Source organism: Globicephala melas, chromosome 8 (genome assembly GCF_963455315.2).
Source record: "Globicephala melas chromosome 8, mGloMel1.2, whole genome shotgun sequence".
Lineage (NCBI taxonomy): Eukaryota > Metazoa > Chordata > Mammalia > Artiodactyla > Delphinidae > Globicephala > Globicephala melas.
Genome location: NC_083321.1, coordinates 1,746,393 through 1,759,757, shown reverse-complemented (window position 1 = coordinate 1,759,757; position 13,365 = coordinate 1,746,393).

Sequence of the window (13,365 nt, the reverse complement as noted above, 5' to 3'; positions counted from 1 at the left end):
GGCCAGGCAGGGCCCGCGGGGGCCGGCCGGGCGGCGGCACGAAGAGCTGCGGCGAAGTCGGCCGCCGGGGCGCAGTGCGGGCGGCCGCTGCTGCCAGCCGGGCCGCGGGTCCGCTGCCCGCCCCGCCAGGGCGTGGGGGGCGGGACCGGGAGGGGGCGGTGGCCGCGGGCGGGTCCCGGGGGTTGGCGAGCCCCGCCCCGGGCCGGACGCCCCGCCCCCAACCAACGTCGGCGCACGGAGCGCGGTAGACTGAGCCCCGAGTGCGCTCACCTGCTTGGTCGGTCCCTCCCCCGTCGGCGCCCACCTGTTGGGTCCGCCCCTTTAGCCTTCACCTTCTCGGCCCCGCCCGCCCCATCTGCTCGGTCCGCCCCATTCTGCGCTCCTCGCTCCGCCCCGCCTACGCCCACGTGCTCGCCCTCCCCAAGCCCACCTGCTAGGCCTGCAAGAAGCCCCCAGCCAAGTCAGGAAGGAAGGCGCGGGGTCAGCAGGTGCAGGGACCACGAACTGCCCGGGCAGGAGGACGGGGTGGGGCGCAGACAGCCGCTTCACCCCCTCTGAGTTACTCAGAAGAGGGTGGGAGTGAAGGGGGAAGGCGGGGCACGTTAGGAGGATGGCGGTTAGCCCCGCGAACAATCCGAGCGCCCGAGCGAGCGCGCGTGCTGCGGGCAGAGAGTGTGGTCGGGTTGGTACCCATAGGGCCGTCGGATTCTGGAGGCCAGGCAGGGCCATCGGGGCCATCGTCGGTCAGGGCTGGCCCAATGGGGAGCCGTGTGCGTGGGGAGGATGAGGGGGTTCCTGGAGGCGATGCCTCGGGGGTCTGGAGAGGGGCGCGGCAGGAGGGGCTGCCTGGGCAGGTCAGGGGAGAGGCTTTGTCCTCCTTACCCTCTGGACAGGGCTGATGCTGTGTCCCATAGGTTTCCCTGGGTGGGGGTGATGTAGAGGTGGGTGACAGGGTCAGAAGGACTGCACGGGTCCCCTACCCTGCACTGGCATTTGGGTCCCTGCACAACGACCTGACATCAGGGTGGAGAAGGGGTGTCGAGCAGAAAAAAACTGGCCTCTCTCAGGACATTGCCCTGGGCAGGGGGATAACTGCCTGCCACCTCAGGGACCCATAACCTAGGAGACACGTCCCAGGTCTTGACTGAGCACCCTGGGCTGATCTATTTCACGTACTCCCTCATCAGAAAGTCAGCTCTTGTTGTTGGACTGAGTGCAGCTCGGCCCTTCACCCCTGACTCCCCACACCTCGGATGGTGCCTGTACAGAGCCGGCACAGTTGGTATATGCAGAAAGAATGAATGAAGTGGGTCCCAACCTGTGCCAGGCACTGTGGAGACTCAGGGCGGCTGAGACAATGGAACTTTGCTGGGAAGCGCATCACTTAGGATACAAATGGGCAGAAAGCCAGAAGAAGGTGGGGAGTCCGCCTCCGCAGGGCCTGGGGGACAGCCAGGGCACCTGCAGACATTCAGTCCATACTTTCTGAATGAAGGCACGCGTGAATGAAGTGTCAGCACATCCACACCCCAGTCAGCAGGAGGAAGAAGAACTTTTAGTAGGCAGTGCCAACACACAACTGGAGCGTCAAAGAGAAAGAAGAAAAGCGTTGATCCATCTTGCACACAACACGCAAGAATAAATTTCGAGTGGATCAGAGGCTTCAATGTAAACGCTAAAATGAAGCCATATAGGTTCTACAAGAAAGTATGGGTGAGTTTCTCAACAAACTCTAGGTAGAGAGAACGTCTCCAGCTGTGGCTGAAATCCAGAGACAATAGCTGAAATCAACAAAACAGACAAGAGACAAACTGGAACAAGAATTTGCACGGGCAAAGGATTAATAGCACTGGTGTATAAAGAACATCTAAAACTGAGAAGAAAATGATAGACGACCCTGCGGAGAAGCGGGCGAAAGGCATGAACAGCTCACGGGTCAAGGGATTCATGATCTTAACACTTAGGAAAAAACGCTCAACAAGAAAAATGCAAATTTGAAAGTACACTGAGAGACCATCGCTCACCTGTCTGATTGGCGAAAATCCAGACGTTGGACCGCAGTTTCCATGGGCAGGGCCGAGGGAAAGCAGGTGTTCTTGGCACATCGTCAGTGGGGAGGGGGTCCTGGTGGCATTAGGAAACGCACTCGTATCATTTAGCCTGGCTCGTTAGTTCCACTTCCAGGAACTGGCCCAAAGATACGTGGGGAATACAGAAGATAAGATACACATAAGGCTACTTGTTACGACATTATTTGTATCAGCAAAAGGCTAGAAACAGCCAGGACGGCCCTCAGTTAGCTGAACCGTGCTTTGGTACAGCTCACAATGTTATCAATATTATCACTAACACTCAGAGGACAAAAGGAACCCAAAGAGTCATATCATTAGCATTGATATCAGTATTGTTGCCTTGAAATGATACATCCGTGTAATATGGGTCATGTATATATCACGTTAAATTCCTCAGGAACCTGGATTTTCAGGACAAGAGAAAAGAGATACAAATATAAAATCAAAGGGCAAATCAATCTTTAAATTTGAATTGGGAATATTAGCATAAACTCCTCAGCTGTTTTCTTAAAACAAGAATACTTTCTAGCTCTGTCTGCTGAAAAGTTGTTGCATGCAAAAAGAAGTGTGGATTAGAACATACCAGATATCTTTATCCATTCATTCAAAATGACACTAAAAAGTCTCCACTGGCCCGTTGTCGGAGGCTAGGGCTCATTATTCTGAAAAGGAGTAAAATAAATTGAAAAAGGACAGAGTCAAGCATTTGTCCTGCCTTCTCTGTACGCGCTGAACTGCAGCGTAACGAGAGGCCGCATGCGCCGTAGGTATGGATTGAAGTGTCTCCGGATGGGTGATGCGACTTTGGGGAATTGCTTGGAAATAATCAGCAGGGAGGGGCAGCCGCTGGGGTGGAGATCAAACCAACCTGCTCTGAACTGGTCATTGTTGAGCCAGCTGGCGGATACAGTCTTGATACTGTGTGCTTTACTTTTGTGTAAGTCTCTGTATTTTAAAAATTATGATAAGCAGCCCCCCAAGCACCTGGGGGTTCAGGGGCTGAGCTGTGCAGGAGCCAGCCCTGGGGGTCCTGGCCCTGGCACAGGGACGTTGCAATGAATGGGAGGCCAGACAACAAGGGGTCGCTGCAAGTTCCCCGAAAGCTCAAAGGAGCTGGTGGGGGGCCTGGGGGAGGATGGGAGAGCTGGGTTGGGGGAGTGAAGCCAGGTGCAGTGAAGTGGGGCTGGGGCTCCAGTGAGGAAGGGCCCAGGATGAGGGCAGAGGGCTGGCGGGGGGTCGGGGGGGCAGGGCCAGCACACAGGAGTAGGAAGCACAAGCCGAAAGGCCTCCAGGGCCTCTGCTCAAAGGTGGGAAGTGGGCCTGACCCAGTCACTGGCTCCCCGGCTGCCCTCCAGGCCCCCCCCGGAAAGCCCCCTCCCTCCCCAGGACCTGCCCCTCGGTCGCTCGGGATGCTCCTGTCACACCCTGGGGTCCTGGACGCACAGGCAGATGGATCTACCTGGACGTGCGTGGACCGGGGGCCGCCTTCCTGCTTTTCAGGCCCATGGGCTGTCTCCGGGCCTCAGAATATTCTGGAAGCACCACACTCACCTTCCTTCAGCAGCACTTTGCCAAGACCCCTCGGCACCCCAGACCCATGCCAGGCCAGCCGTGGGAGGAGCCCGGAGGTCGTCACGAACACAGGGGGAAACTGAGGCTGGGGAGGGAGGGCTGTGCGGCCCCCAAGAGGTCAGGGTCCAGGCCAGGGCTGCGCCCAGAGGCTTCCTGGCTGGCGGCCACCTCCAGCCCCACGGCTGGGTTGCCCACTCACCCATTCACTCCCCACGTCCCCCTGAGCACCCGCCATGCGCCGGGCACTGCTCCGCCCCGGCCGTAGAGCCGTGTGCGCGAGGCCGGCCTTCTTGGGGCCCAGGGTCAGCAGGGGGATGAGTGAGATGAAGAAAGCTAGGGGACGAGGGCAGGGCAGGTGGCAGGGGGTGATCTGTGCTGCGGCAAGGCCCACCCTCCCAGGACTCTGCGTTTTAGCCAACTCCTCTCCCTCCCTCGCGGGCAGGGGGCACTGAGGACCCCAAGCTTGGGCACCGCTCCAGGACAGAGGCCGAGGGGCATCTCCGGCTCTGACTTGACTCCATCTCTGCCGCCGTGGGCTGTCGGAGGGTCGCTCCAGTTAGCCGGCACGGGGTACAAGTCGCAGCCAGTCTCATGGGGCAGGACAGACTGAGCTGAGCCTGCCTCAGTGGGGGCTCCAGCGCCACAGGGTGTCCCAGGGCTGTCAGCACCCGCCCTCCTCCCCCAGGTGCTGCGCTGGGGGCAGGCCAGGAAGGCTGAGGGCTGGCCGTGCACGGGGCACAGCTCTGGGTGCATGTGCGCGCGGTATGGCGTGTGGGCAGGTTGTGGAGGATACGGTGCACACGTGTATTGCGTATGTGTGTATGGCGGTACATGGTCCGTGTGTGTGTGCACACAAGCCTTGTTGTGACCACACAGGGAAAGGGGACACTCTATCCCCGCTCCTAAGGGCAGCCCTGGAGCAATGGGACCTGGGGGCTGGCAGCAGCGCTGGGGCAGAATCGGGGGCAGGCAGCCGTCCCCCGGGGGCCACGCCTCCGCCCCAGCTGGCTCTGCGGGTCACTCGGCGGCTGGGCCCTGCCCGCAGAGCCTCGTCCCCTCACTCACCCCTCCCAGCCCAGGATCCAGGTCCGGCCGGCCCGGTCAGAGAGCGGGGCACTGCCCGCGTGTCTCCTTTGATCTGAGGTTAGGTCACCTGACAGCACACGACCTGGTCTCATGCACCCTGTTCTCACAAGTTCCCAGACAGCCGCCAGGAAGGCCTTCTGGGTGCTCCCGCGGCTCAATGCCTCCACATTAAGCAAAAGAGGAAAGTGTGGGGCCGCCGGTACTTGCTTTGTGCTGGGGCGGCGGGGTGGAGGTGCTCGGCGTCAGTGAAGGGCATCGTGGCCAGAGCTGCAAGCACCCCGAGGTCCCCTCCCACCGGCCCCTGAGCCTCCCCCTCCCCTTCCAAGGGGACATCTTAGGGACCAGCCCGAGAATCCAAAGCCCAGTGACCAGGCCCCGGGGCAGCTGGCACCTGGTAGGGTCACCTTCACAGGAGCCCTGAGTAGCCGAAACGCCGGGCAGAAAAATCAGGTTTGGGGTTTCGGGTCAGCTTCCAGCTGGCAGGGCCACCTTGTAGTAGCTTTGCTGGGAATTTGCCTCAGGGCTTGTGAAATTGACTTGAGTTTATTTCAGCCTGCCAGTCCAGCTGTTGCAAGGATGCACCGTCACCACCTGGGGCCCTCTTTGGTGAAATCACCCCTAAAATGTGCACTGATCCTTCAGTTTCCTGTGTGACCTGATGGGGTGAAGTCAGGGACCTCCGAGCCTCGTGGGACCCTTGGGGACACGTGCCTGGCCCACGTAGCCTGGGGAGTGAGGACCGGGGCCCGACATGCCCCGATTCTGATCACCGGGACTTGAGACCTCCCCACCGTCCCAGGGCACCTGCCCACCGCCCACTGCCCGCAGCTGACCCTTTGGGGGCAGCAGGCCGCCGTGCACTCCAGGAGCCCAGGCGGTGTCTGTGCTGGGTCATCTGATAAGCCAGTAAGCTTTTCCTTACTAGAGAGCTGCCGGGTGTCCCCGGCCGCTGGGAGAAGGGAGGTGGGAGACCTGGGCTTGATCCTGTGAGGCCGCGGTAGCCGTTTCCCAGCCAGGGCCCCTGTCCACCTTGCTGGTGCTGCCGACCTGGCTCTTCGGCCGATGGGGCTGGCCCTCTGGAGCTACGCTGTCCACCCCGCAGAACCAGAGCCCATGCAGGGCCTAAGCCAACAGTGGACTTGGAGGGCAGGTGAGCCGGTTGGGCCAGGGAGGGAGGGAGGCAGGGAGGCCGGGTGAAGGGCCAACAGCAAAGCAGGGGTGCGCAGAGGAGGAAGAGGCAGGAAGGATTCAGCCGACCTGCCGGTGTTTACGGGGTGCCTACTGAGTTCCCAGCCTTGCTTAGGGGAGGCCAGGCCCTGCCTGCAGGGGATGGAGAGCTTTTCTGTGAGACACACAGACCCGGGAGATGCCGCACGAGGACCTCACGTGCCACGTGGTGGAGTGCTTCGCCCAGCCACCACCTCCTCCCCCGATAGCTGCCAGAGCCTGGGGTGGGGGGGGGTGAGAGCTGCCCTCCCCGTCGCGTGTGGGCCCCTGAGGGCTGAGGCTGACTCACTCACCTCTGAGTCCAGGCGCCCAGGAGAAGTTAACAAAGGGTGAGTGGGTGACTGGAGAGAGGCGTGGATGCCTGGAGGGATGGATGGATGTGTGGGTGGATGGAGGGATGGATGGAGGGATGGATGTGTGGGTGGATGGAGGGATGGATGGATGGGTGGATGGATGGATGGGTGGGTGGATGTGTGGGTGGATGGATGGATGGGTGGGTGGATGGATGGCTGGATGGGTGGATGGATGGGTGGATGGATGGGTGGATGGAGGGATGGACGGACAGGTGAATGGATGGGTGGATGGATAGGGGTGGGTAAGTGAATGATGATGGGCAGATGAACCGCCTTTCCTTCAATTATTTGCACAAATGTCACCTTCCCAATGAGGTATCCCTTGGCCATTTAAAAATAAAGTCCCCCAACCGTCCATCCACCCTCCATCCAGGTTCTTGCCTGCTTTATGTTTCTCTACAACCATTTTAGTCATTTCTTTTTTAAAATTTGCTTCTTACTTGCTTCTTTGTTCATTGTCTGCCTGTCACCTGACCCCCAGCACAGTCCTGGCGCCTACACGTTGCTCAGCAAATCTGTGTTGAATGACTGGACGAGCTAGCAGGTGACACGACGGTCGAGGGCAAGGCAGGTGGACGGTGCGCTTGGGAGAATGGGGGGGGGTCCACAGAGGCCTGTGGTTTGAGCCTTAACTGACCCCCAGGGAGGGAGAATCAGTCTCTCGGGCTCCTCGGGGGCCGAGAAGAAGGGGACAGAGGGGCAGCTGAGGCCTGGTGGAGCTGTGGTCCCCCTGGCCCGATGCCCACGTGCTCCAGCTGCACCTGCAGGGCAAGAGCCTGTGTGTCCACAGACATGTGCGCACATACACACACACACACGCAGGGTATCCTCACACTTACACACGCTGTGTACACGCACACGCACACACTGGTCCTTGCATGGGACTCTTGCCGGGAGCTCTAAGGCCGGCTCTCTTCCAAGCGCTCTCCCTCCCACACAGGCCCTGCAAGGCAGTGGGATCACCGTCCCCGCTTCACATCAGGACCTGGACCCGCAGCTGTCCAGGGACTCAGCGGGGGCTGCCCCTCACGCAGGCCGGGCCGGCAGCCTGCCCAGCGCTCCACAGTGGCACCTGCTCTCGGGGCTGAAGTGGACGGCTGCTCCTCGGTGACGGGTGGGACAGGTGGCGCTCCCGTATTTGTAGGTCTGCGTTTACCACCAGGCGCCGAGTGGAAGAGGGGAGTGGGCTGGGGGTGTCTCCTTCCTGGACTCCAAAAAACTCCGGGACAGGATAGCGGGAGGGAGAGGGCATGAGCCTGGACCCGTGACCATGCCCGAGTCTCGGCTCAGCCCCAGCTGGGCCTCTCCGGCCTCTCTCCCTGCATCTGTGACGGCAGCAGGGGGAGGATACTGGCCACGGCTGGGGGGTGAGGGCCCATGAGGCACAGCTTCAGAGCTGTGGGCGTCCCCCGAGTCCCGTGAGCGGGGTGCTACAGAAACCTGGGCGTGTGTGTGGTCAGCAAGGTGGGGGGCAAGTCTGAGCTACTCGGCGTGGACGACCCTTAGACGGGGTGAAGCACCGGGCTCTCAGCCTTCACCACGGGTGCTCGGGGCAGTCCAGAGGCGGCGGGCGGTGGCCCGTCCCGCGGAGCTCGCCCTGCGCTCTCCCCCCAGGAGTGGCCAGAGGTGGCGTTCCCCGTCCCCAGCACCAGGGCAGGGCGCTTCCTGTCCGAGGGCCTGAGTCTCGACCTCACACAGACCCGAGGGAGGCACCGGGTCGGAGGAGGCCCCCAGGCCAGCAGGGAGACCCAGGGCCAGCCAGGCCCCTGTCTGAGTCGTGGCTCCTGTCCTGGGAGACAAAGACCAGAGGTGGCTCGGGAGGCGGAGTCTTCCTGCAAATTAAGCCCCACGAGGCACCCAGCCTGCACGGGGAGGGGCCGGGGGCGGGGCCTCTGTCGGGGGCGGGGCATATGCATATGTCCCTCCCTCCCAGGCCTCAGCCGGGGACAGAAGACGGTGGGCGCAGGGACAGAGGCCTGGGGGCTGGCGTGCGCTCTGCCAGGCGTGGCCTCTCCCCCAAAGCAAGTGTCGTCGTGTGAACTCAGTCCTGTCCCGAGTGGCTCCGGCCCTGGACCCAGTTGTAGGACAGGGGGTGGAGGCGGCTGGAAACGGAGCAGAAGGCAGAACTTGGGACATCCCCCCAACAACGGCAGCGGGTGCGGGGGGCCCCGGGCACCTCCTCCCTTCAGTGGCGCCCCGCCTGAACACAGCCCACGCTGGCCGCAGCCCCTCAGTCACAAGGCTTCCCTGCATAGACGCACGTCCACGCCCCGCATCCACTTGCTCACTGTGTGTCCTCCCAGCAACTCCTGTTCTGGGCCCGGGAGGCTCAGTGGCCGGGAACCCCAGGCAGGAAGCAGACAGACAGCACGCCAGTGAATGAAAGGTCCCTTCAGAGGGTCAGGCTCCCTGGAAAGTGATGCCGGGTAATGTGGAGAGAGAGACCCAGGGAGGCCTGTGAGCTGATGTGGCTGGGGGAGGGGGGGGACGAGGGGGACGGGGGTGGGCAGAAGGGGAGGCTCTGAGGCTGGACGAGAGGGCAAGGGGGAGGCCAGACGGCTGGAGAGGTGGGCAATGGGCGGGGCAGGGCTGCGGGCTCGTGGTGGGGTGTTATTGTGGAGTAATAGGGAGCCACGGAGGGTTGTAGGCAGGGAAGGAGCACAGCCTGGTACTGGGCTGGGGGTGGCCGGAGAGGAGCGTCCAGGAGGCCGGGGTAGACGGCAGGCCTGGAACAGAGGATGGGAGGCGGCCAAGGACCGTGTGCCTCCCGCCCCCAGGCTTGGAGGCTCTGGGGAGATCCCCTCACTCTGCATATACCCCTGACGCTGGCAGGACCCACAGCGGGGCCAGGCCCCAGGCCAGCAGGGGGTGTGGACCCAGGCTGGTCTTTCAGTTGGGCTGGGGCTGGCCCTCGCCCAGGAACCCCAAGATTTACATCTCCCCCTCAGAATCTCATCCACAGGGTCTCAGGCCCTGAGGGTTTGTGGGGTCCCTGCCCTGGAGCCCTACTTATCTGGAATCCAGTCTTTCCTGAGGGATCGTCAGGCGGCCCCTCTCCTCCCTGGGCGGGCTCCAGGCCCATCGATGGGACATGCCCAGCCCAGGACGGAGCCCTCGTGTCCAGGGCAAAGCGACCTCCACCGGCGGGGCCACCTCCACCAGCCTGCGGTCCTGGGGCGCCCCCTGGTGGCCAACGGGCCAGACCTGAGAGGCCACGGGGGGCCCCAGAGCACAGGGCCTGGACAGGGTCTCCCCCCATTCCAGACCTCAGGGGATGAGGGGTCCCTGGGAGGGGGTCCTGGGGTCTCTGGGGAAGGGGCACACAGAAGTGTCGTCTGTTCTCATGTGTTACCCGCAAGCTCCCTGAAGCCGGGCTACTCAGATCCCCATTTTCTCAGAGAAGCTGAGGCCCCGGGTTAAGGAGCCCGAGGGACTGGCAGGGCGTGAGCCAGGACTGTGGGGCTCCAGGGCCACCCCGTGCTGCCCTTGCTCGAAGGGACAGTGTCTGTGCGGAGCCTGCCGTGCTGACCACCTGACAGCTGGCCCAGCTGTGCCGCCCTCCGGTACAGCGCACACGGGGCACCCGCGCCTCTCCGCTTTGCGGGCCCAGTCTCTGCCCACGCGTCCTCCCCGGGACGGCTGGCCACACCCCCTGGAGGCGGCCATTCCCACCTGCGGCCGAGATCAACTGGGGGCCTTTGGGAGGCGGAGACACGGGTGTGGCACAGCCGGCCCCTCCCGTCCCCAGGCCGCGGAGGGAGGGAGGGGCAGCTGCCAGCCCCACACGGGGCCACCTCTTGGCACTGGGAGACTGGTCACGCCCAAGGGGGTCACGGGACCCGGCAGGCCCGGGGAAGGCTGGCCCTCGCGCCCAGTGGCTTTGGCCGCCAGCAGGCCTGTGGGCCGGGTGGGGTGGAGATCGGGGGCGCCCGGCGCTGGTCACGGCATTGGCTGCCCAGGTGCCGGGCGTGGTGGCAGGGGGTGGAAGGGCGGGCGCCAGGCTGTGGGCACCCCCACCCGCTCCTTGACCAGCAGCCGCATGTCCGGGCCCGGGGAGAAAGCAAGCAGGTAGGCGCCCTGGCCGCCAGCCCCCAGCAGGGAGCGGGAGTGGGGGCACCCTCCTCCCTGGCCACAGGCTGCCTCTCATCTCCATCTCCTTCTCTGGAGCCTGGGGAGAGCCCGGCCTTCCAGATGGTCCCTCTGCAGGTGAGGGGGGCTCGGGGTGGGTCTGGGCAGGGGGGTGGCCCCGCGGCCCTGGGGGCCAGACTCAGGGACCCAGGACTCAGAGCCGGTGCCTGTCCAACTGGGGGGCTCACAAGCACGTGGGCGGCTGTGCCCCCTCTCTGCCCCCTCCCCGAGCCGTGACCTCCGCTCCTGGCCCGGGAGACCCGTGTCCTCACTGGGGGCCGGGGGCTGCCGTGCTGACCGCCGCCCTGCTGAGTGTGGGACCCCTGTGTGCCCTCTCCTCCCATCTCAGGGAGGAGCAGAGGGGCTGAGCAGGTGAGGGGCTTGCCCAGTGACACAGCCGGGAAGGGCCGGGTGGACTGGGATCCCTAGGGCCTGGCCACCCGGCTCTGCCTGCGCTGGGGCCGTTTCCCTGGTGGCCTCTGACCAGGGGCGGCCGTCTGCCCCCCCGAGCGAGAGCCCCCAGTGCCCTTGCTGCTGGGGCTGAAGATCCTGCCTCTGTTCTCCCTGTCGGCCGTGGGGGGGAGGGGGGATTCCAGCGGGGGGTGACGCAGGCCCCCCAGCTGCCCAGACCCACACTCCCCCCCACCCCTTCTGGGACCAGGGCCGTCAAAGACCCGGACGGCTGTTCATACAAATGCACCCTTTGCATGTCCTTCCCGCTTGGTGGCCCCATTTGCCTGGCATCTGGCCCAGTGCCCCCCCCCAGCTCTCAGCACAGGACCCCAATGCCCTCTTGGCCCCCCGTGGCTGGGAAGCCAGGGGTCGGGCCCAGGCCTTCAGGGTGTGGGGTGAGGGGTGCAGGTCGTGGCCCCGGGGACGGTGAAGACCCCTGCCTTGTCAGTGAGGAAAGGGCGACGTGGGCTAGGGGTCGGGGAGCCCCACAGCACCCTCCCCCCCGCCGCCCCCTCCAGGTCCCCCTCCCTGGTGGAGCAAACCCGAGGCTCTCGGCCTGTGAGCACAGCGGTGCTGCCCAGTCCCCGCACAGAGCCCGGGCCGGGGGTGCGTCCAGCGGCGGGAGGGGTGCCAGGCCCCGGGCCCCTGCTCAGCGCCCCCCTCCCCGCATGATGCGAACACATCCCATGTCGCTGCCCATGCTTTGGGGTTGAAGAGTGTCCCCCCAAATTCATGTCCACCCAGAACCTCAGAACGTGACCTTATTTGTAAAGAGGGTCTTTGCCGAAGCAGTTGGTTACGATGAGGTCACAGCGGAGCAGGGAGGCCCTCATGCAAAGACCGGTGTCTTTATAAGGAGAGGGAGGCTTGGACAGGGGCTTGGAGACGCGGCAGAGCTGGGGGGCTGCGGCCACAAGCCCAGGGGCGCCTGCAGCCCCCAGAGCTGCCAGAGCAGGAAGGACCCTCCCCTCCAGCCTCCGGAGGGGGCTCGGCCCTGCGACACCTTGCTTTGGGATTTCTGGCCTCCAGAACCACGAGAGACTCAGCGCCTGTAGTTTCAAGATGCCCGGTTGGTGGTCGCTCGTTACAGCCGCCCTGGGACACCCCTGCGGTGACAGCCCAGAGGGCGGCAGTGCCCACGGGGTGAGCGCTGGCCGGCGCCCAAGCCCTGCGGTGACAGCCCAGAGGGCGGCAGTGCCGGCGGGGTGAGCGCTGGCCGGTGCCCAGGCCCTGCGGTGACACCCAGAGGGCGGCAGTGCCGGCGGGGTGAGCGCTGGCCGGCGCCCAAGCCCAGGCCAGGTCTAGCCTCCCCCGGCTGTGTGGTCGCGTGCAGGTCTCCCCACTCCCCTCCGTGTCTTGGCAGGGCCGGGCCTCAGAGGCTCTTGGTACCAACAGCATCAGGCCCAGCCCTGGGGGGCGGGGCGGATGCAAACCCTCCCGCTTCCCACCGCAGAGCAGGGAGCGCAGAGGGGTGGGATTTGAATATGGCCTTTCCAAGCTGGTGATCATGGGTTTTAATACTGGAGGCTAGTGTCTGGGGACAGGGCCTGGGTGTGGGCACGGGGGAAGGGACAAGATACGGGCTGTATGGGCGGCCTGGGCAGCTGTGACAAGTCCCACAGATGGGCGGCCGAGAGCAACGGGAACTGATTCGCTGCTCTGGAGGCCAGAATCCCAAACCAAGGTGCTGCCCCGCCGAGCCCCCTCCAGCGGCTCCAGCGGAGGGTCCTGCCCGCCTCTTCCAGCCTCTGGGTGTCCAGGCGTCCCTGGGCTGTGGCCGCATCCCCCCACTCTCTGCCTCCATCTTCACTGGGCTTCTTCCCTCTTCTCATAAGGACACTCAGGCCACTGGATGAGGGCCCATCCTAACGACCTCCTCTTAAACTGATGACATCCGCAAAGAGCTCATTTCTACAAAAGGCGCGTTCACAGGCACCAGGAACTAGGGCTTGGACACATGATTTTGGGGGACACAGTGGGAGGACCATGTCATGCCTGCAGGTGCCCCTCCACCGGCCCCTCCTGTGTACCCAGGTGGCCCCTCTCCAAGAAACGAAGGGCTGGCCTGGCCTTGTAGGAAAGCATTTTACCGAGAGATTCATTCTCCTCTCCCAAAGGACCCCATCCGTCCAGGGGGTAGGGCTGACCCTGGAGAAGCTGGGAAAATACCCCAGCCGAACGGGGCGCGGCCGACACCCGTGATGGACGGGGCGACCAAGGAGACGGAGCTTCACAGGGTGGGCCTCTCAGGTCTCCTGGGACCTGGGATCCCACCGGCTCTGAGAAGACCTTTGCCCCTCCTGTGCTCTGGCCCCAGGCTCTGGAAGGGCGGGGCAGGGCGGGCGTGCTCTCCCCGCTGAGCCCGCGGAGGAGCCACTGGAGACAGGCAGTGGGGGCCATGCGGAGCCGTGGGCAGGTGGTGGGGGGCCGGGCTGGGCCCTGGCTGGCAGCCGTCGGCAGTGGGTCCGGGAGGC